Source organism: Oncorhynchus tshawytscha, linkage group LG03 (assembly GCF_018296145.1).
Source record: "Oncorhynchus tshawytscha isolate Ot180627B linkage group LG03, Otsh_v2.0, whole genome shotgun sequence".
Classification (NCBI taxonomy): Eukaryota; Metazoa; Chordata; class Actinopteri; order Salmoniformes; family Salmonidae; genus Oncorhynchus; species Oncorhynchus tshawytscha.
Genome location: NC_056431.1, coordinates 79,364,441 through 79,391,570, shown reverse-complemented (window position 1 = coordinate 79,391,570; position 27,130 = coordinate 79,364,441).

Genomic DNA, 27,130 nt, shown 5'->3' with positions numbered 1-27,130 from the left:
CACTATAACATATAACAATATATAACACTATAACACTATAGAACACTATAACACTATAACAATATAGAACACTATAACATATATAACACTATAACACTATAACACTATAACACTATAACACTATAACACTATAACATAAAATATAGAACACTATAACAATATAGAACACTATAACACTATAACAATATAGAACACTATAACACTATAACACTATAACACTATAGAACACTATAACAATATAGAACACTATAACACTATAACAATATAGAACACTATAACAATATAGAACACTATAACACTATAACACTATAGAACATATAACATATATAACACTATAACACTATAACAATATAGAACACTATAACACTATATAACACTATATAACACTATAACACTATAGAACACTATAACACTATAACACTATAACACTATAGAACACTATAACACTATAACACTATAACACTATAACACTATAACACTATAACACTATAACACTATAACTATAACAATATAACACTATAACACTAACACTATAACAATATAGAACACTATAACACTATAGAACACTATAACACTATAACAATATAGAACACTATAACACTATAGACACTATAACACTATAACACTATAGAACACTATAACAATATAGAACACTATAACACTATAGAACACTATAACACTATAGAACACTATAACACTATAACACTAGAACACTATAACACTATAGAACACTATAACAATATAGAACACTATAACACTATAACACTATAACACTATAGAACAATATAACAATATAGAACACTATAACACTATAACACTATAGAACACTATAACAATATAGAACACTATAACACTATAGCACTATATAACACTATAACACTATAACACTATAACACTATATAACACTATAACACTATAACACTATAGAACACTATAACAATATAGAACACTATAACACTATAACACTATATAACAATATAGAACACTATAACACTATAACACTATAACACTATAGAACACGATAACAATATAGAACAATATAACACTATAACACTATAACACTATAACACTATAACACAATAACACTATAACAATATAGAACACTATAACACTATAACACTATAACAATATAGAACACTATAACACTATAACACTATAACACTATAACAATATAGAACACTATAACAATATAACACTATAACACTATAACACTATAACAATATAGAACACTATAACACGATAACAATATAGAACACTATAACAATATAGAACACTATAACAATATAGAACACTATAACACTATAACAATATAGAACACTATAACAATATAGAACACAATAACATATATAACAATATAGAACACTATAACAATATAGAACACTATAACAATAACACTAGAACACTATAACACTATAACACTATAACACTATAGAACACTATAACACTATAGAACACTATAACACTGTAAGAATATAGAACACTATAACAATATAGGACACTATAACAATACAGAACCCTATAACACTATAACAATATAGAACACACTATAACAATATATACACAATATAGAACACTATAACACTATAAGAATACAGAACACTATAACAATATAGACACTATAACACTATAACACTATAACACTATAGAACACTATAACAATATAGAACAGTATAACAATATAGAACACTATAACACTATATAACAATATAGAACACTATAACACTATAACAATATAGAACACTATAACAATATAGAACACTATAACACTATAACAATAGAACCCTATAACACTATAACAATATATAACACTATAACAATATAGAACACTATAACACTATAACACTATAGAACACTATAACACTATAACAATATAGAACACTATAACACTATAACACTATAACACTATAACACTATAGAACACTATAACACTATAACACTATAACACTATAACAATATAGAACACTATAACAATATAGAACACTATAACACTATAACACTATATAACACTATAACACTATAGAACACTATAACACTATAACAATATAGAACACTATAACATATAGAACACTATAACACTATAACACTATAACAATATAGAACACTATAACACTATAACACTATAACACTATAACAATATAGAACACTATAACAATATAGAACACTATAACAATACAGAACCCTATAACACTATAACAATATAGAACACTATAACAATATATAACAATATAGAACACTATAACACTATAACAATACAGAACACTATAACAATATAGAACACTATAACACTATAACAATATAGAACACTATAACACTATAACACTATAACACTATAGAACACTATAACAATATAGAACACTATAACAATATAGAACACTATAACTATAACAATATAGAACACTATAACACTATAACACTATAACACTATAGAACACTATAACACTATAACACTATAGAACACTATAACAATATAGAACACTATAACACTATAACACTATAGAACACTATAACAATATAGAACACTATAACACTATAACAATATAGAACACTATAACACTATAACAATATATAACACTATAACACTATAGAACACTATAACACTATAACACTATAACACTATAACACTATAGAACACTATAACATAGAACACTATACTATAACAATATAACAATATAACAATATAGAACACTATAACACTATAACACTATAACACTATATCAATATAGAACACTATAACACTATAACACTATAACACTATAACAATATAGAACACTATAACACTATAACACTATAACACTATAACAATATAGAACACTATAACAATATAACACTATAACACTATAACACTATAACAATATAGAACACTATAACAATATAGAACACTATAACAATATAGAACACTATAACACGATAACACTATAACAATATAACACTATAACACTATAACACTATATAGAACACTATAACAATATAGAACACTATAACACTATAACACTATAACACTATAAACTATAGAACACTATAACAATATAGAACACTATAAACACTATAGAACACTATAACACTATAGAACACTATAACACTATAGAACACTATAACACTATAGAACACTATAACAATATAGAACACTATAAACTATAACACTATATAACAATATAGAACACTATAACACTATAACACTATAACACTATAGAACACTATAACAATATAGAACACTATAACACTATAGAACACTATAACAATATAACACTATAACACTATAAACACTATAGAACACTATAACATATAACATATATAACACTATAACACTATATAACACTATAACACTATAACACTATAACACTATAACATATAGAACACTATAACTATAGAACACTATAACACTATAACAATATAGAACACTATAACAATATAGAACACTATAACACTATAACACTATAAACACTATAACAATATAGAACACTATAACACTATAACACTATAACACTATAGAACACTATAAATAGAACACTATAACACTATAACAATATAGAACACTATAACACTATAGAACACTATAACACTATAACACTATAACACTATAGAACACTATAACAATATAGAACACTATAACACTATAAAATATAGAACACTATAACAATATAGAACACTATAACAATATAGAACACTATAACACTATAACAATATAGAACACTATAACAATATATAACAATATAGAACACTATAAACTAACAATATAGAACACTATAAGAATACTAGAACACTATAACAATATAACACTATAACACTATAACACTATAGAACACTATAGAAACTATAGAACACTATAACAATATAGAACACTATAACAATATATAACAATATAACACTATAACACTATAACAATATAGAACACTATAACAATATAGAACACTATAACACTATAACAATACAGAACACTATAACACTAACAACTAGAACAATATATAACACTATAACATATAGAACACTATAACATATAACAATATAGAACACTATAACACTATAACAATATAGAACACTATAACAATATAGAACACTATAACACTATAACACTATAACACTATAACAATATAGGACACTATAACACTATAACACTATAACACTATAGAACACTATAACAATATAGAACACTATAACAATATAGAACACTATAACACTATATAACAATATAGAACACTATAACACTATAACAATATAGAACACTATAACAATATAGAACACTATAACACTATAACAATACAGAACACTATAACACTATAACAATATATAACACTATAACAATATAACAATATAGAACACTATAACACTATAACAATACAGAACACTATAACAATATAGAACACTATAACACTATAACACTATAGAACACTATAACAATATAGAACACTATAACACTATAACACTATAACACTATAGAACACTATAACACTATAACAATATAGAACACTATAACACTATAACAATATAACACTATAACACTATAACAATATAACACTATAACACTATAACACTATAACAATATAGAACACTATAACAATATAGAACACTATAACAATATAACAATATAACACTATAACACTATAACAATATAGAACACTATAACAATATAGAACACTATAACAATATAGAACACTATAACACTATAACACTATAACACTATAACACTACAACAATATAGAACACTATTCCAATACTATAACACTATAACAACACTATAACAATACTATAACACTATAACAACACTATAACACTATAACACTATAACACTATAACAATATAACACTATAACACTATAACAATATAGAACACTATAACAATATAGAACACTATAACAATACAGAACCCTATAACACTATAACAATATAGAACACTATAACAATATATAACAATATAGAACACTATAACACTATAAGAATACAGAACACTATAACAATATAGAACACTATAACACTATAACAATATAGAACACTATAACACTATAACACTATAACACTATAGAACACTATAACAATATAGAACACTATAACAATATAGAACACTATAAAACTATAACAATATAGAACACTATAACACTATAACACTATAACAATATAGAACACTATAACACTATAACAATATAGAACCCTATAACACTATAACAATATAGAACACTATAACAATATATAACAATATAGAACACTATAACACTATAAGAATACAGAACACTATAACAATATAGAACACTATAAACTATAACACTATAACACTATAACACTATAACACTATAACACTATAACACTATAGAACACTATAACACTATATAACACTATAACACTATAACACTATAACACTATATATAACACTATAACACTATAACACTATAGAACACTATAACACTATAACACTATAACACTATAACAATATAGAACACTATAACACTATAACACTATAGAACACTATAACACTATAGAACACTATAACACTATATATAGAACACTATAACACTATAACACTATAACACTATAACAATATAGAACACTATAACACTATAACACTATAACACTATAACACTATAGAACACTATAACAATATAGAACACTATAACACTATAACACTATAACAATATAGAACACTATAACACTATAACACTATAACATAGAACACTATAACAATATAGAACACTATAACACTATAACACTATAACACTATACTATAACACTATAACAATATAACACTATAACACTATAACACTATAACAATATAGAACACTATAACACTATAACACTATAACACTATAACAATATAGAACACTATAACACTATAGAACACTATAACACTATAGAACACTATATAACACTATATAACACTATATAACACTATAACACTATAGAACACTATAACACTATAGAACACTATAACACTATAACAATATAGAACACTATAACACTATAACACTATAACATATAGAACACTATAACACTATATAACACTATAACACTATATAACACTATAACACTATATAGAACACTATAACACTATAAACATATAACACTATATAACACTATAACACTATAACACTATAGAACACTATATAACACTATAACACTATAGAACACTATAACACTATAGAACACTATAACACTATAACACTATAACACTATAGAACACTATAACACTATATAACACTATAACACTATAACAATATAGAACACTATAACACTATAGAACACTATAACACTATAACACTATATAGAACACTATAACAATATAACACTATAACACTATAACAATATAGAACACTATAACACTATATATAACACTATAACACTATAACAATATAACACTATAACACTATAACACTATAGAAACAATATAGAACACTATAACACTATAACACTATAACACTATATAGAACACTATAACACTATAACACTATAGAACACTATAACACTATAACACTATAACACTATAACACTATAGAACACTATAACACTATAACACTATAACACTATAACACTATAACAATATAGAACACTATAACACTATAACACTATAACACTATAACAATATAACACTATAACACTATAACACTATAACAATATAGAACACTATAACACTATAGAACACTATAACACTATAACAATATAGAACACTATAACACTATAGAACACTATAACACTATAAACATATAGAACACTATAACAATATAGAACACTATAACACTATAGAACACTATAACACTATAGAACACTATAACACTATAACATAGAACACTATAACAATATAGAACACTATAACACTATAACACTATAACACTATAACACTATAGAACACTATAACAATATAGAACACTATAACACTATAAACTATAACACTATAGAACACTATAACAATATAGAACACTATAACACTATAACATATATAACACTATAACACTATAACACTATAACACTATAACACTATAACAATATATAACACTATAACACTATAGAACACTATAACATATAGAACACTATAACACTATAACACTATATAACACTATAGAACACTATAACACTATAACACTATAACACTATAGAACACTATAACAATATAGAACACTATAACACTATAGAACACTATAACAATATAACACTATAACACTATAGAACACTATAGAACACTATAACAATATAGAACACTATAACACTATAACACTATATAACACTATAACACTATAACAATATAGAACACTATAACAATATAGAACACTATAACAATATAGAACACTATAACAATATAGAACACTATAACAATATAGAACACTATAACACTATAACAATATAGAACACTATAACAATATAGAACACTATAACAATATAGAACACTATAACACTATAACAATATAGAACACTATAACACAATATAGAACACTATAACAATATAACACTATAACACTATAACACTATAGAACACTATAACAATATAGAACACTATAACACTATAACAATATAGAACACTATAACAATATAGAACACTATAACACTATAACACTATATATAACACTATAACAATATAGAACACTATAACACTATATATAGAACACTATAACAATATAGAACACTATAACAATATAGAACCCTATAACACTATAACAATATAGAACACTATAACAATATATAACAATATAGAACACTATAACACTGTAAGAATACAGAACACTATAACAATATAGAACACTATAACACTATAACAATATAGAACACTATAACACTATAACACTATAACACTATAGAACACTATAACAATATAGAACACTATAACACTATAACACTATAACACTATAACAATATATAACACTATAACACTATATAACACTATAACACTATAGAACACTATAACACTATAACACTATAGAACACTATAACACTATAACAATATAGAACACTATAACACTATAGAACAACAATATAGAACACTATAACAATATAGAACACTATAACACTATAACAATATAGAACACTATAACACTATAGAACACTATAACACTATAACAATATAGAACACTATAACACTATATAACAATATAGAACACAATAACACTATAACACTATAACACTATAGAACACTATAACAATATAGAACACTATAACAATATAGAACACTATAACAATATAGAACACTATAACACTATAACACTATAACACTATAGAAGACTATAACAATATAGAACACTATAACAATATAGAACACTATAACAATATAGAACACTATAACAATATAGAACACTATAACAATATAGAACACTATAACAATATACAATATAGAACACTATAACAATATAGAACACTATAACACTATAACACTATAGAACACTATACACTATAACAATATAGAACACTATAACACTATAACACTATAGAACACTATAACAATATAGAACACTATAACAATATAGAACACTATAACACTATAACAATATAGAACACTATAACACTATAACACTATAACAATATAGAACACTATAACACTATAACAATACAGAACCCTATAACACTATAACAATATAGAACACTATAACTATAACAATATAGAACACTATAACACTATAACAATACAGAACACTATAACAATATAGAACACTATAACACTATAACACTATAACACTATAACACTATAACACTATAACACTATAACACTATAACACTATAAGAACACTATAACACTATAACACTATAGAACACTATAACACTATAACACTATAACACTATAACACTATAACACTATATAGAACACTATAACAATATAGAACACTATAACACTATAGAACACTATAACACTATAACACTATAGAACACTATAACACTATAGAACACTATAACACTATAACAATATAGAACACTATAACACTATAACACTATAGAAACACTATAACACTATAACACTATAACAATATATAACACTATAACAATATAGAACACTATAACAATATAGAACACTATAACACTATAACACTATAACACTATAACACTATAACACTATAACACTATAACACTATAACACTATAACAATATAGAACACTATAACACTATAACACTATAACACTATAGAACACTATAACAATATAACACTATAACACTATAACACTATAACAATATAGAACACTATAACACTATAGAACACTATAACACTATAACAATATAGAACACTATAACACTATAGAACACTATAACACTATATAGAACACTATAACACTATATAACACTATAACACTATAACAATATAGAACACTATAACACTATAGAACACTATAACAATATAGAACACTATAACACTATAACACTATAGAACACTATAACAATATAGAACACTATAACACTATAGCACTATATAACACTATAACACTATAACACTATAACACTATAGAACACTATAACAATATAGAACACTATAACACTATAACACTATATAACAATATAGAACACTATAACACTATAACACTATAACACTATAACACTATAGAACACGATAACAATATAGAACAATATAACACTATAACACTATAACACCTTAGAACACTATAGAACACTATAACAATATAACACTATAACACTATAGAACACTATAGAACACTATAACAATATAGAACACTATACTATAACACTATAAATATAGAACACTATAACACTATAACAATATAGAACACTATAACACTATAACACTATAACACTATAACACTATAACAATATAGAACACTATAACAATATAGAACACTATAACACTATAGAACACTATAACAATATAGAACACTATAACACTATATAACACTATATAAACTATAACACTATAGAACACTATAACACTATAACACTATAACACTATAACACTATAGAACACTATAACACTATAACACTATAACACTATAACACTATAACAATATAGAACACTATAACACTATAACACTATACAGAACACTATAACAATATAACACTATAACACTATAACACTATAACAATATAGAACACTATAACACTATAGAACACTATAACACTATAACAATATAGAACACTATAACACTATAGAACACTATAACACTATAACACTATAGAACACTATAACAATATAGAACACTATAACACTATAGAACACTATAACACTATAGAACACTATAACACTATAACACTAGAACACTATAACAATATAGAACACTATAACACTATAACACTATAACACTATAACAATATATAACACTATAACAATATAGAACACTATAACACTATAACACTATAGAACACTATAACAATATAGAACACTATAACACTATAACACTATATAACAATATAGAACACTATAACACTATAGAACACTGTAACAATATAGAACACTATAACACTATAGAACACTATAACAATATATAACACTATAACACTATAGAACACTATAACAATATAGAACACTATAACACTATAACACTATAACACTATAGAACACTATAACAATATAGAACACTATAACACTATAACACTATAACACTATAGAACACTATAGAACACTATAACAATATAACACTATAACACTATAGAACACTATAGAACACTATAACACTATAACAATATAGAACACTATAACAATATAGAACACTATAACAATATAGAACACTATAACAATATAGAACACTATAACAATATAGAACACTATAACACACTATAGAACACTATAACACTATAGAACACTATAACAATATAGAACACTATAACACACTATAGAACACTATAACACTATAGAACACTATAACAATATAGAACACTATAACAATATAGAACACTATAACAATATAGAACACTATAACACTATAACACTATAGAACACTATAACAATATAGAACACTATAACACTATAACACTATAGAACACTATAACAATATAGAACACTATAACACTATAACAATATAACACTATAACACTATAACACTATAACACTATAACAATACAGAACCCTATAACACTATAACAATATAGAACACTATAACAATATATAACAATATAGAACACTATAACACTGTAAGAATACAGAACACTATAACAATATAGAACACTATAACACTATAACAATATAGAACACTATAACACTATAACACTATAACACTATAGAACACTATAACAATATAGAACAGTATAACAATATAGAACACTATAACACTATATAACAATATAGAACACTATAACACTATAACAATATAGAACACTATAACAATATAGAACACTATAACACTATAACAATATAGAACACTATAACACTATAACAATATAGAACACTATAACACTATAACAATATAGAACACTATAACACTATAACAATATAGAACACTATAACACTATAACACTATAGAACACTATAACAATATAGAACACTATAACACTATAACACTATAACACTATAGAACACTATAACAATATAGAACACTATAACACTATAACACTATAGAACACTATAACACTATAGAACACTATAACACTATAACACTATAACAATATAGAACACTATAACACTATAACACTATAACACTATAACACTATAACAATATAGAACACTATAACAATATAGAACAATATAACACTATAATAAGAATATAGAACACTATAACAATATAGAACACTATAACACTATAGAACACTATAACAATATAGAACACTATAACACTATATATAACACTATAACACTATAACACTATAACACTATAACAATATAGAACACTATAACAATATAGAACACTATAACACTATAACAATATAGAACACTATAACAATATAGAACACTATAACACTATAACACTATAACACTATAACACTATAACACTATAGAACACTATAACAATATAGAACACTATAACAATATAGAATACTATAACACTATAACACTATAGAACACTATAACAATATAGAACACTATAACACTATAGAACACTATAACAATATAACACTATAACAATATAGAACACTATAACACTATAACAATATATAACAATATAGAACACTATAACAATATAGAACACTATAACACTATAACAATATAGAACACTATAACAATATAGAACACTATAACACTATAACACTATAACAATATAGAACACTATAACACTATAACACTATAACACTATAGAACACTATAACAATATAGAACACTATAACACTATAACAATATAGAACACTATAACAATATAGAACACTATAACACTATAACACTATAACAATATAGAACACTATAACAATATAGAACACTATAAACTATAACAATATAACACTATAACAATATAGAACACTATAACAATATAGAACACTATAACACTATAACACTATAAATATAGAACACTATAACACAATATATAACACTATAACAATATAGAACACTATAACACTATAACACTATAACACTATAACAATATAGAACACTATAACAATATAGAACACTATAACAATATAGAACACTATAACACTATAACAATATAGAACACTATAACAATATAACACTATAACAATATAGAACACTATAACACTATAACAATATAGAACCTATAACACTATAACAATATAGAACACTATAACAATATATAACAATATAGAACACTATAACACTATAACAATATAGAACACTATAACAATATAGAACACTATAACACTATAACAATATAGAACACTATAACACTATAGAACACTATAACACTATAACACTATAACACTATAACACTATAGAACACTATAACACTATAACACTATAACACTATAGAACACTATAACACTATAACACTATAGAACACTATAACACTATAACACTATAACACTATAACAATATAGAACACTATAACACTATAACACTATAACACTATAACAATATAACACTATAACACTATAGAACACTATAACACTATAGAACACTATAACACTATAGAACACTATAACAATCTATAACACTATAACACTATATAACACTATAACAATATAGAACACTATAACACTATAACACTATAGAACACTATAACAATATAGAACACTATAACACTATAACACTATAGAACACTATAACAATATAGAACACTATAACACTATAACACTATAACACTATAGAACACTATAACAATATAGAACACTATAACACTATAACACTATAGAACACTATAACAATATAGAACACTATAACACTATAGCACTATATAACACTATAACACTATAACACTATAACACTATAGAACACTATAACAATATAGAACACTATAACACTATAACACTATATAACAATATAGAACACTATAACACTATAGAACACTATAGAACACTATAACAATATAACACTATAACAATATAGAACACTATAACACTATATAACAATATAGAACACAATAACACTATAACACTATAACACTATAGAACACTATAACAATATAGAACACTATAACAATATAGAACACTATAACAATATAGAACACTATAACACTATAACACTATAACACTATAGAAGACTATAACAATATAGAACACTATAACAATATAGAACACTATAACACTATAACAATATAGAACACTATAACAATATAGAACAATATAGAACACTATAACACTATAAGAATACAGAACACTATAACAATATAGAACACTATACACTATAACACTATAGAACACTATAACACTATAACACTATAACAATATAGAACACTATAACAATATAGAACACTATAACACTATAACACTATATAACACTATAACACTATAACAATATAACACTATAACACTATAACACTATAACAATATAGAACACTATAACAATATAGAACACTATAACAATATAACAATATAACACTATAACACTATAACAATATAGAACACTATAACAATATAGAACACTATAACAATATAGAACACTATAACACTATAACACTATAACACTATAACACTATAACAATATAGAACACTATAACACTATAACAATATAGAACACTATAACAATATAGAACACTATAACACTATAACACTATAACACTATAACAATATAGAACACTATAACACTATAACACTATAACAATATAGAACACTATAACAATATAGAACACTATAACACTATAACAATATAGAACACTATAACAATATAGAACACTATAACACTATAACAATATAGAACACTATAACAATATAGAACACTATAACACTATAACACTATAACACTATAACACTATAACAATATAACACTATAACACTATAACAATATAGAACACTATAACAATATAGAACACTATAACACTATAACACTATAACACTATAAGAACACTATAACACTATAACACTATAACACTATAACAATATAGAACACTATAACAATATAGAACACTATAACAATACAGAACCCTATAACACTATAACACTATAACACTATAACAATATATAACAATATAGAACACTATAACACTATAAGAATATAGAACACTATAACAATATAGAACACTATAACACTATAACACTATAACACTATAGAACACTATAACAATATAGAACACTATAACACTATACTATAACAATATAGAACACTATAACACTATAACACTATAACAATATAGAACACTATAACACTATAACACTATAACAATAGAACACTATAACACTATAACAATATAGAACACTATAACAATATATAACAATATAGAACACTATAACACTATAACAATATAGAACACTATAACAATATAGAACACTATAACACTATAACATATAACACTATAACACTATAGAACACTATAACACTATAACACTATAGAACACTATAACACTATAGAACACTATAGAACACTATAACACTATATAACACTATAACACTATAGAACACTATAACACTATAGAACACTATAACACTATAACACTATAACACTATAACACTATAACACTATAACACTATAACACTATATAACACTATAACACTATAGAACACTATAACAATATAGAACACTATAACAATATAGAACACTATAACACTATAACACTATAGAACACTATAAGACTATAACAATATAGAACACTATAACAATATAGAACACTATAACAATATAGAACACTATAACAATATAGAACACTATAACAATATAGAACACTATAACACTATAACAATATAGAACACTATAACAATATAGAACACTATAACAATATAGAACACTATAACAATATAGAACACTATAACAATATAGAACACTATAACACTATAACACTATAACACTATAACACTATAACACTATAGAACACTATAACAATATAGAACACTATAACACTATAACAATATAGAACACTATAACAATATAGAACACTATAACAATACAGAACACTATAACACTATAACAATATAGAACACTATAACAATATACTATAACAATATAGAACACTATAACACTATAAGAATACAGAACACTATAACAATATAGAACACTATAACACTATAACACTATAACAACTATAGAACACTATAACAATATAGAACACTATAACAATATAGAACACTATAACACTATAACAATATAGAACACTATAACACTATAACACTATAACAATATAGAACACTATAACACTATAACAATACAGAACCTATAACACTATAACAATATAGAACACTATAACAATATATAACAATATAGAACACTATAACACTATAAGAATACAGAACACTATAACAATATAGAACACTATAACACTATAACAATATAGAACACTAACATAACACTATAGAACACTATAACACTATAACAATATAGAACACTATAACACTATAGAACACTATAGAACACTATAACACTATAACACTATAGAACACTAAAACACTATAACAATATAGAACACTATAACACTATAACACTATAGAACACTATAACACTATAACATATAACACTATAACAATATAGAACACTATAACAATATAGAACACTATAACAATATAGAACACTATAACAATATAGAACACTATAACAATATAGAACACTATAACAATATAGAACACTATAACAATATAGAACACTATAACAATATAGAACACTATAACAATATAGAACACTATAACACTATAACAATATAGAACACTATAACAATATAGAACACTATAACAATATAGAACACTATAACAATATAGAACACTATAACAATATAGAACACTATAACACACTATAGAACACTATAACACTATAGAACACTATAACAATATAGAACACTATAACACAATAAGAACACTATAACACTATAGAACACTATAACACTATAACACTATAGAACACTATAACACTATAACACTATAACACAATATAGAACACTATAACAATATAGAACACTATAACAATATAGAACACTATAACAATATAACAATATAGAACACTATAACAATATAGAACACTATAACAATATAGAACACTATAACAATATAGAACACTATAACAATATAGAACACTATAACACTATAACAATATAGAACACTATAACACTATAGAACACTATAACAATATAGAACACTATAACAATATAGAACACTATAACACACTATAGAACACTATAACAATATAGAACACTATAACACTATAACACTATAGAACACTATAACAATATAGAACACTATAACACTATAACACTATAACACTATAAGAATATAGAACACTATAACAATATAGAACACTATAACACTATAACACTATAACACTGGTGTGTATAACACTATAACAATATAGAACACTATAACAATATAGAACACTATAACACTATAACAATATAGAACACTATAACAATATAGAACACTATAACACTATAACAATATAGAACACTATAGAACACTATAACAATATAGAACTGATTATAACAATATAGAACACTATAACACTATAACAATATAGAACACTATAACACTATAAGAATATAGAACACTATAACAATATAGAACACTATAACACTATAACACTATAACACTATAACACTATAACACTATAACAATATAGAACACTATAACAATATAGAACACTATAACACTATAACAATATAGAACACTATAACAATATAGAACACTATAACACTATAACTAGAAAATATAGAACACTATAGAACACTAGAACAATACAGAACACTATAACACTATAACACTATAGAACACTATAACACTATGGGAATACAGAACACTATAACAATATAGAACACTATAACAATATAGAACACTATAACAATACAGAACCCTATAACAATATAGAACACTATAGAACACTATAACAATATAGAACACTATAACAATATAACACTATAGAACACTATAACACTATAAGAATACAGAACACTATAACAATATAGAACACTATAACAATATAGAACACTATAACAATACAGAACCCTATAAGAATATAGAACACTATAACAATACAGAACACTATAACAATATAGAACCCTATAACAATATAGAACACTATAACAATATAGAACACTATAACAATATAGAACACTATAACAATATAGAACACTATAACAATTTAGAACACTATAACAATATAGAACACTATAACAATATAGAACCCTATAAGTTGATATAGAACACTATAACACTATAACACTATAACACTATAGAACACTATATCAATATAGAACACTATAACACACTATAGAACACTATAACACTATAGAACACTATAACAATATAGAACACTATAACACTATAGAACACTATGACAATATAGAACACTATAAGAATATAGAACACTATAACACTATAACACTATAAGAATACAGAACACTATAACAATATAGAACACTATGACAATATAGAACACTATAACAATATAAGAATACAGAACACTATAACAATATAGAACACTATAACAATATAGAACCCTATAAGAATTCAGAACACTATAACAATATAGAACACTATAAGAATTCAGAACACTATAACAATATAGAACACTATAACAATATAGAACACTATAACAATATAGAACACTATAACAATATAGAACCCTATAAGAATTCAGAACCCTATAACAATATAGAACACTATAACAATATAGAACACTATAACAATATAGAACCCTACAAGAATTCAGAACCCTATAACAATATAGAACACTATAACAATATAGAACACTATAACAATATAGAACACTATAACAATATAGAACACGTTAACAATATAGAACACTATAACACTATACAACACTATAACAATATAGAACACTATAACAATATAGAACACTATAACAATATAGAACACTATAACAATATAGAACCCTATAAGAATATAGAACACTATAACACTATAACAATATAGAACACTATAACACTATAACACTATAACACATAACACTATAACAATATAGAACACTATAACACTATAACACTATAACAATATAACAATATAACACTATAACACTATAACACTATAACACTATAACAATATAGAACACTATAACACTATAACACTATAACACTATAACACTATAACACTATAACACTATACAACACTATAACAATATAGAACACTATAACACTATAACACTATAACAATATAGAACACTATAACACTATAACACTATAACAATATAACACTATAACACTATAACATATAACACTATACAACACTATAACAATATAGAACCCTATAACAATATAGAACAGTATAACAATATAGAACACTATAACACTATAACACTATAACACTATAACAATATAGAACACTATAACACTATAGAACACTATAACACTATAACACTATAACACTATAACAATATAGAACACTATAACACTATAGAACACTATAACACTATAACACTATAACAATATATAACACTATAACACTATAACACTATAACAATATAGAACACTATAACACTATAACACTATAACACAATATAGAACACTATAACACTATAGAACACTATAACACTATAACACTATGGAACACTATATAACACTATAACAATATAGAACACTGCCAGTCTAGAACACTATAACACTATAACACTATAAAACACTATAACAATATAGAACACTATAACAATATATAACACGATAACACTATAACACTATAACAATATAGAACACTATAACACTATAACACTATAACACTATAACACTATAACACTATAACAATATAGAACACTATAACACTATAGAACACTATAACAATACAGAACCCTATAAGAATATAGAACACTATAACAATACAGAACACTATAACAATATAGAACCCTATAACAATATAGAACACTATAACAATATAGAACACTGTAACAATATAGAACACTATAACAATTTAGAACACTATAACAATATGAACACTATAACAATATAGAACCCTATAAGAATATAGAACACTATAACACTATAACACTATAACACTATACAACACTATAACAATATAGAACCCTATAACAATATAGAACAGGATAACAATATAGAACACTATAACAATATAGAACACTATAACACTATAACACTATAAGAATACAGAACACTATAACAATATAGAACACTATGACAATATAGAACACTATAACAATATAAGAATACAGAACACTATAACAATAGAACACTATAACAATATAGACACTATAACAATATAGAACACTATAACAATATCCAGAACACTATAACAATATAGAACACTTTAACACTATAACACTATAAGAATACAGAACACTATAACAATATGAACACTATAACAATATAGAACAGCTATAACAATATAGAACACTATAACAATATAGAACACTATAACACTATAACACTATAACACTATAACACTATAACAATATAACACTATAACAATATAGAACACTATAACAATATAGAACCTATAACAATATATAACACTATAACACTATAACACTATAACAATATAGAACTTCCTATAACACTATAACACTATAACACTATAACACTATAACAATATAGAACACTATAACACTATAACACTATAACAATATAACAATATAACACTATAACACTATAACACTATAACTCTATAACAATATAGAACACTATAACACTATAACACTATAACACTATAAAACACTATAACAATATAGAACACTATAACACTCTAACACTATAACACTATAACAATATAGAACACTATAACACTATAGAACACTATAACACTATAACACTATAACACTATAACAATATAGAACACTATAACACTATAGAACACTATAACACTATAACACTATAACACTATAACACTATAACAATATAGAACACTATAACACAATAACACTATAACACTATAACACTATAACAATATAGAACACTATAACACTATAACACTATAAGAATACAGAACACTATAACAATATAGAACACTATAACAATATAGAACCCTATAACAATATAGAACACTATAACACTATAACACTATAGCAATATAGAACACTATAACACTATAACAATATAGAACACTATAACACTATAACACTATAACACTGTAACACTATAACAATATAACACTATAACACTATAACACTATAACACTATAACAATATAACACTATAACACTATAACACTATAACACTGTAACACTATAACAATATAGAACACTATAACACTATAACACTATAACACTATAACAATATAGAACACTATAACACTATAACAATATAACACTATAACAATATAGAACACTATAACACTATAACACTATAACAATATAGAACACTATAACACTATAACACTATAACAATATAGAACACTATAACACTATAACACTATAACACTATAACACTATACAACACTATAACAATATAGAACCCTATAACAATATAGAACACTATAACAATATAGAACACTATAACACTATAACACTATAACACTATAACAATATAGAACACTATAACACTATAGAACACTATAACACTATAACACTATAACACTATAACAATATAGAACACTATAACACTATAGAACACTATAACACTATAACACTATAACAATATATAACACTATAACACTATAACACTATAACAATATAGAACACTATAACACTATAACACTATAACACTATAACAATATAACACTATAACACTATAACACTATAACAATATAGAACACTATAACACTATAGAACACTATAACACTATAACACTATAACACTATATAACACTATAACAATATAGAACACTATAACACTATAACACTATAAAACACTATAACAATATAGAACACTATAACAATATATAACACGATAACACTATAACACTATAACAATATAGAACACTATAACACTATAACACTATAACACTATAACACTATAACACTATAACAATATAGAACACTATAACAATATAGAACACTATAACAATATAGAACACTATAACAATATAGAACACGTTAACAATATAGAACACTATAACACTATACAACACTATAACAATATAGAACACTATAACAATATAGAACACTATAACAATATAGAACACTATAACAATATAGAACCCTATAAGAATATAGAACACTATAACACTATAACACTATAACACTATACAACACTATAACAATATAGAACCCTATAACAATATAGAACACTATAACAATATAGAACACTATAACAATATAGAACACTATAACACTATAACACTATAAGAATACAGAACACTATAACAATATAGAACACTATGACAATATAGAACACTATAACAATATAAGAATACAGAACACTATAACAATATAGAACACTATAACAATATAGAACCCTATAAGAATTCAGAACACTATAACAATATAGAACACTATAACAATATAGAACACTTTAACACTATAACACTATAAGAATACAGAACACTATAACAATATAGAACACTATAACAATATAGAACCCTATAACAATATAGAACACTATAACAATATAGAACACTATAACACTATAACACTATAACACTATAACACTATAACAATATAACACTATAACAATATAGAACACTATAACAATATAGAACCCTATAACAATATATAACACTATAACACTATAACACTATAACAATATAGAACACTATAACACTATAACACTATAACACTATAACACTATAACAATATAGAACACTATAACACTATAACACTATAACAATATAACAATATAACACTATAACACTATAACACTATAACTCTATAACAATATAGAACACTATAACACTATAACACTATAACACTATAAAACACTATAACAATATAGAACACTATAACACTCTAACATATAACACTATAACAATATAGAACACTATAACACTATAACACTATAAACTATAACAATATAGAACACTATAACACTATAGAACACTATAACACTATAACACTATAACACTATAACAATATAGAACACTATAACACAATAACACTATAACACTATAACACTATAACAATATAGAACACTATAACACTATAACACTATAACACTATAACACTATAACAATATAGAACACTATAACACTATAACACTATAACAATATAGAACACTATAACACTATAGAACACTATAACACTATAACACTATAACACTATATAACACTATAACAATATAGAACACCATAACACTATAACACTATAACACTATAACACTATATAACACTATAACAATATAGAACACTATAACACTCTAACACTATAAAACACTATAACAATATAGAACACTATAACAATATATAACACTATAACACTATAACACTATAACAATATATAACACTAGTTATATAGTTTGGTCCGACTCTCCTTCACTATATGAAAACCGTTACAGAATCACCCACCACCAACGGACCAAGCGGCGTGTCAACAGGCAGGAGAAGCCGAAGAAGGAGATGCTAAATAAGGATTTCTGGACATGGGAGGAAATCCTCGACGGGAGAGGACCCTGGGCTAAACCAGGGGAGTGTAGCCACCCAAAGGTGCAACAGGAGAAGAGGCAACAGAGGCAGCAGCAGCAGGAGCAGCAGCAGCTACAGTGGGAGAGGTTGCACCACCTGGAGAAATGGACATGGGAGGAGGAATTGGACGGTAAAGGACCCTGGAATCAGCCTGGAGATTATTGTCGCCCCAAAGCTGAGCTGGAGGCAGCAAAAGCAGAGAGGCGGCATTATGAGGAGCTAGCACGGCAGAGCGGATGGAAGCGGATTTCTTGGGGGGGCTTACAGGGAGTATGGCTATGCCAGGTAGGAGACCTGCGCAAACTCCCTGTGCTTACCGGGGGCTGGAGAGACCGGGCAGGCACAGTGTTATGCTGTGGAGCGCACGGTGTCTCCAGTGCGGGTGCACAGCCCGGTTCGGTATATTCCAGCTCCGCGTATCGGCCGGGCTAGATTGAGCGTCGAGCCAAATGCCATGAAGCCGGCTCTACGCATCTGGTCCCCAGTGCGTCTCCTTGGGCCGGCTTACATGGCACCAGCCTTGCGCTCGGTGTCTCCGGTTCGCCTGCATAGCCCAGTGCGGGCTATTCCACCTCGCCGCACTGGCAGGGCAACCGAGAGCATTCAACCAGGTAAGGTTGGGCAGGCTCGGTGCTCAAGAGCTCCAGTGCGCCTGCACGGTCCGGTCTATCCAGTACCACCTCCACAACCCAGCCCTCCGGTAGCAGCTCCCCGCACCAGGCTTCCTGTGCGTGTCCTCGGTCCAGTACCACCAGTACCAGCACCACGCATCAGGCCTACAGTGCGCCTCGCTTCTCTAGCGCTGTTAGAGCTTTCCTCATCTCCAGCGCTGCCGGAGTCTCCCGCCTGTTCAGCGCAGCCAGAGCCTTCCTCCGACACAGCGCTGCAGGAGTCTCCCGCCTGTTCAGCGCAGCCAGAGCTGCCAGTCTGCATGAAGCAGCCAGAGCTGTCAATCTGCATGAAGCAGCCAGTCTACATGGAGCAGCCAGAACTGTCAGTCTGCATGGAGCAGCCAGAGCTGTCAGTCTACATGAAGCAGTCCGAGCTGCCAGTCTGCATGAAGCAGCCAGTCTACATGGAGCAGCCAGAGCTGTCAGTCTGCATGAAGCAGCCAGAGCTGTCAGTCTGCATAGAGCAGCCAGTCTGCATGGAGCTGCCAGTCTGCATGGAGCTGCCAGTCTGCAAGGAGCTGCCAGTCTGCAAGGAGCTGCCAGTCTGCAAGGAGCTGTCAGTCTGCACGGAGCTGTCAGTCTGCACGGAGCTGTCAGTCTGCAAGGAGCTGTCAGTCTGTAAGGAGCTGCCAGTCTGCAAGGAGCTGCCAGTCAGCACGGAGCCGCCAGAGCGGTCAGTCTGTAAGAAGCCGCCAGAGCTGTCAGCCTATATGGAGCAGCTAGTATAACAATATAGAACACTATAACACTATAACACTATAATACTATAACACTATAAGACTATAACAATATAGAACACTATAACACTAGAACACTATAACACTATAACAATATAGAACAGTATAACAATATAGAACACTCTAACAATATAGAACACTATAACACTATAACACTATAACACTATAACACTATAGAACACTATAACACTATAACACTATAACACTATATAACACTATAACAATATAGAACACTATAACACTATAACACCATGACAATATAGAACACTATAACACTATAACACTATATAACACTATAACACTATAACACTATAACACTATAACACTATAGAACACTATAACACTATAACAATATAACAATATAACACTATAACAATATAACAATATAGAACACTATAACACTATAACAATATAACAATATAGAACACTATAACAATATAACACTATAAAACACTATAACACTATATAACACTATAACACTATAACACTATAAAACACTATAACAATATAGAACACTATATAACACTATAACACTATAACAATATAGAACACTATAACACTATAACAATATAGAACAATATAACACTATAACACTATAGAACAATATAGAACACCATAACACTATAACACTATAACACTATAACAATATAGAACACTATAACAATATAGAACACTATAACAATATAGAACACTATAACACTATAACACTATAACACTATAACACTATAAGAATATAGAACACTATAACACTATAGAACACTATAACACTATAACAATATAGAACACTATAACACTATAACACTATAGAACAATATAGAACACTATAACACTATAACACTATATAACAATATAGAAGACTATAACACTATAACACTATATAACACTATAACACTATATAACACTATAACACTATAGAACACCATAACACTATATAACACTATAACACTATAACACTATAACACTATATAACAATATAACACTATAACACTATAACACTATATAACAATATAGAACACTATAACACTATAACACTATATAACACTATAACACTATATAACACTATAACACTATAGAACACCATAACACTATATAACACTATAACACTATATAACACTATAACAATATATAACACTATAACACTATATAACACAATAACAATATAGAACACTATAACACTATAACACTATAGAACACTATAACAATATAGAACACTATAACAATATAGAACACTATAACAATATAGAACACTATAACACTATAACAATATAGAACACTATAACAATATAGAACACTATAACAATATAGAACACTATAACACTATAACAATATAGAACACTATAGAACACTATAACAATATAGAACACTATAACAATATAGAACACTATAACACTATAACAATATAGAACACTATAACACTATAACACTATAGAACACTATAACACTATAAGAATACAGAACACTATAACAATATAGAACACTATAACAATATAGAACACTATAACAATACAGAACCCTATAAGAATATAGAACACTATAACAATATAGAACACTATAGAACACTATAACAATATAGAACACTATAACAATATAGAACACTATAGAACACTATAACAATATAGAACACTATAACAATATAGAACACTATAGAACACTATAACAATATAGAACACTATAACACTATAAGAATACAGAACACTATAAGAATACAGAACACTATAACACTATAACACTATAACAATATAGAACACTATAACAATATCGAACACTATAACATTATAGAACACTATAACAATATAGAACACTATAACACTATAACAATATAGAACACTATAACAATATAGAACACTATAACACGATAACAATATAGAACACTATAACACTATAACAATATAGAACACTATAACAATATAGAACACTATAACAATATAGAACACTATAGAACACTATAACAATACAGAACACTATAACACTATAACACTATAACAATATAGAACACTATAACACTATAACACTATAGAACACTATAACACTATAACAATATAGAACACTATAACACTATAGAACACTATAACAATATAGAACACTATAACAATACAGAACCCTATAAGAATATAGAACACTATAACAATATAGAACACTATAACAATATAGAACACTATAGAACACTATAACAATATAGAACACTATAACAATATAGAACACTATAGAACACTATAACAATATAGAACACTATAACAATATAGAACACTATAGAACACTATAACAATATAGAACACTATGGAACACTATAACACTATAAGAATACAGAACACTATAACAATATAGAACACTATAACAATATAGAACACTATAACAATATAGAACCCTATAAGAATTCAGAACACTATAACAATATAGAACACTATAAGAATTCAGAACACTATAACAATATAGAACACTATAACAATATAGAACACTATAACAATATAGAACACTATAACAATATAGAACCCTATAAGAATTCAGAACCCTATAACAATATAGAACACTATAACAATATAGAACACTATAACAATATAGAACACTATAACAATATAGAACCCTATAAGAATTCAGAACCCTATAACAATATAGAACACTATAACAATATAGAACACTATAACAATATAGAACCCTACAAGAATTCAGAACCCTATAACAATATAGAACACTATAACAATATAGAACACTATAACAATATAGAACACTATAACAATATAGAACACGTTAACAATATAGAACACTATAACAATATAGAACCCTATAACAATAAGAATCAGAACCCTATAACAATATAGAACACTATAACAATATAGAACACTATAACAATA